Genomic DNA, 3626 nt, shown 5'->3' on the forward strand with positions numbered 1-3626 from the left:
TAGAGCAGGAAGGGGGGAAGGGCAAAAGCCTTTTTTAAGCCAGCCCCTGTGCAAATCTGTCTCAAGGGCTGATGCTAAAGGGATGTGTATGTGCTGTAATGTTCCCTGCAATTTTGCCTGGACTGTGTTCAAAACAGTGAAGGGAGAAGGCTCCTGGCTCAGTGTGCAAGCTGGGCATCTCCCAGGCTCGATAGTATGGTCTGTGAAAAAGGCAACGGGGATAAATCTGGTTCCTTGGTGGGGAATTTGTTAACCTTTCAGAACTTCTGAAGGATAAAGTGATGAGTTGATTCTCTGTATTTTCTTTTTACAAACATATCTCTATTGATGCTAATGCTGTTTGTGTATCAGCCATTAGGGTCTGTCTTTTGGTGCTTTTATGTAATTTATAGACTTTCTCTAGCCTGATTTTGAGAAACATGGAGTGTCCGTGAAGCTGGGAGCAAGGACACGCTCTCTTCTAATGTGGCTTTCCTGTTTTCCTCTGTTTTGCAGGTTCTTTTCGAAACGATGGTTTAAAAGCTGCTGATGTTCTTCCTATACTGAAGGAGAAAGTGGCCTTCGTGTCAGGTGAGTACGTCTTCTCTGGATCCCTCCAGCCCAGCACAAGCACTGCCTGCCACATCCTGGTCCTTATGGCGCTGCAGAATCATGAGGGACCAGTTTCATGTTTGGACTTGGTAGTACTTAAATTAGCTCTTCTGCTAAGAAAAGGGCTGTATGTGGAACAGGGCTATCCGGTAATACTTAGAGTGTTGGAAACTGGCCCATGGTGATTTTCTTCATATTCCGAGAAACAGGTAAACGGGCAGCACAGGTGGGATGAAATGCAGCTTCTCAGCTCCAGCCCAGACCTGTGCTGTCTCAGCATTCAGGATGGTTCAGGGATCCTGCTTTGGGTTCAAGGTCAGTGAATAGCATTGATTCCTGTTTGTAGGAAGCGCTCAGACCTGTAAATCACTGGTGTTTCATTTGCAATCCCAATCAACTTGCAGTTAAAAGTACCATTGACACTGCAGTTACATAATAACTCAGATGCTCAAAGATCTCCTGCCATCCCGTACAAAGATTTACAGCCGTCATTCAGGAGACAAATCTCGAGGACCTGCGGTGGATGAGGACTGGACAATATGGAAAAGGCTTTGAGAGTGGCTTGGATGATATTGTTTCTGGCGTGAATTACAACTTGTCAGGGAGAGGGGGAAGGGAAAGTCTGAAGCGATCATAAACTTGCATGAAGTCACTCAAACTGGCAGCATAAACCCATGGTATTTCCAGTGCCAGCGTTTCTGAAGATTGCAAACCTTTCATGCTGCTTTTGGTAATCTTCCCTGTTGCAATGAGAAAACCTGCATCAAAAATAGCTGACCCCCTTGTTTGCAGTCTTTGCTTTTTTTTCCCTTTGTCTCGGCAGTAATGCTGACTGCAGAGAGGAGGAGAGTAGCAGCGAGGCCGTTAGGTGCCTGGACTCTTCCTCCCTGGCTCTCCCCCCAGGCGCTGGATTGGGGCCTGTGAAGATGGGGCTCATCACCCTGCCGAGCCGTGGAGATGCCTGGCTAGGCAGGAAAAGCTTTCGCCTTGACTAATGGTTGGTGTGAGACGTCTTCCCATGTAGCAACAGTTAAATGGTCCAGGGATCGTGAGTCCAGCAGTGACTTGGGTAAATGATTTGTGGCTCTATAAACACTAAACTTTCTTACCAACGACATGAAAATCCAGGACTTTGAGGAAAGTTTGTGAGACACCAAAAGCCTCATGTGAAAACCCAAGACTATCCCAACAGTACTCGCATGCGGGACTGCTTTACCCCACACTAATGTCTCATTCTGAATGTCCTGAAATGTTTTACGTGGTGGTTGTCTTTCACTGCTCCGAAGAGGGGAACATAGTCATAAAAACACACGTACCTGCAGACTTGTTTGCAACACAAAGCTGAACCCGGCGCTCTGGGGAAGTGAAATGGAGGAATTTATGCAGGGACGGTACTGGAATTTAGTTCTTGGCTCCTGCTGTTGCTTCGCATGGAAATGACTGTAGGATCATTTGGTAATTCATGGAATAATTAATAATGACAACCTGTCTGGATTGTTTATATAGCCCCTTCTACTGATGGTGCCTGCATTCAGCTCTGAGCCAGACGGTCTCGCACCAACTCGTCAGCTCATTAGATGCTGTCCTGGGCTAAGCTTGCCTTGTGGGGGGGCGATAAACAAGCAGTGCCAACACGATCCCCCGGGGTTTTGCACCGTGACCCGCTGCAGGCAAGGGACAGCTCACTCCTCGTAGACTCACCAGCCTCCAGACTTGTATCTGCTCAAAGAGTGCCTGTTTCTGACACAGCTAGCTAGATAGCTGTCCTAGGATTTACACCTCCTCTCCGTGGTCTCCGAACGCAATGACTACGGGCAACAATTGTCAGGGGCCTTTGCAGATAGAATGCTCTGAGCTGCTAGTGTCTTATTGCAATAGCCCCAGCATCACCCTCCAGCCCAGAGTTTTAAGTAATGCCCAGTCTTCCCTGGGTTGTTGTAATAAAGCAGATTAAGAGAAGGATTTGAGCACTTCAACTGATGGCTAGGTTCTTTTTAATTAAAGTGGAATAACTTCCTAGAGTACACTTTGAGCACAGAAGAGAAAATGTTTGCCAAAATAGAAAAATCCAATAGCTAAACTTTGCAAGATAAGATAAAAAAAGTTCTGTAGTTAGCACAGACTCTGGGAGCACATTGCGTTTGTAATCAGGCTTCCTCGAGGAAAAGGAGAGTTTTACTGAGTCTTCTTCAGAGTTTTATACTACAGTTAATTTTAACGATAACAGTACAGTAAAGTTGTCAAGGGGGTTCTCCTTACACCGGTAGAATTTATCAGCACGCACAAAAAAATCACAGCTGAACATCTCAGTTACACAGTTTATTTCTTTTCTCATCTGCTGTGGCTCACCAGCTTGTTTTTTAGTCCATGATTAGTCCAGGCAAGCTGCAGAGAACAAACAAGCTCCTTCAGGCAGGGGCTATACCATGCTTTGTGTTTCAGTGTTGTGGATGCTCCTCCGCACCTGGACCAGGCAGAGCAGCAGGGCAGAACAGGCAGGGAAGTGACACCGGCTGCCGCCTGCTCCAGAGCAGGCACAACAGGACCTGCCTGCACAGCGTGTAATCTCAGAGGAGCACTCAAGCTTTCAGAAGTGCACTTAATTTCAGAGTTGAAATACAGCTCTAACTAGCTGGGCATGGATTCATCCAGACTAAATGCCGTCTGGGGCTCTGTGCCTGGCGCTTCCCCTCGGCTGGCTCAGCCGGCAGCGAGCAGCAGGCGCAGGGCTCTGCATCCACATCCCTGTGCTGTGGGAGAGTTGAGGGGCGGATAATGTTGGGATTTTTTCCTGGAACTAGTTCTTGATTTCTTCCAGTGATCTCATGTATGAGCTAGACTGAACCCGAGCAAAGTTCATGTGTATGTGTGTCTAAACAGCACCTGAAAATCCCATTCCAGCACTCATAAACAGAGAGATGGCCTGAGCAGTCGTGGGCGCAGTGCATCCCGGCCATCGCCGTCTGATTGCTTCTGTTGCTGACCTCGTGGAAGCAGATTAAGCAGGGGGTTGGCGGGGGGGGGGGGGGGTTGGG

General features: G+C 47.7%; 1 protein-coding gene across 1 annotated transcript in view; it reads left to right on the forward strand.

The window, feature by feature from the left end:
- Positions 1-498: 498 nt before the first annotated feature.
- Positions 499-3626, forward strand: part of KALRN (kalirin, RhoGEF kinase) — a 338232-nt gene continuing 335104 nt past the window's right edge. Inside the window, exon 1 of the mRNA XM_019470941.1 lies at positions 499-570. The gene's annotated coding sequence lies outside the window, so the exon portion shown is untranslated. The remainder of the gene's footprint in view (positions 571-3626) is intronic.

Source organism: Aptenodytes forsteri, unplaced genomic scaffold (genome assembly GCF_000699145.1).
Source record: "Aptenodytes forsteri isolate BGI_AS27 unplaced genomic scaffold, ASM69914v1 Scaffold255, whole genome shotgun sequence".
NCBI classification, from domain to species: Eukaryota; Metazoa; Chordata; class Aves; order Sphenisciformes; family Spheniscidae; genus Aptenodytes; species Aptenodytes forsteri.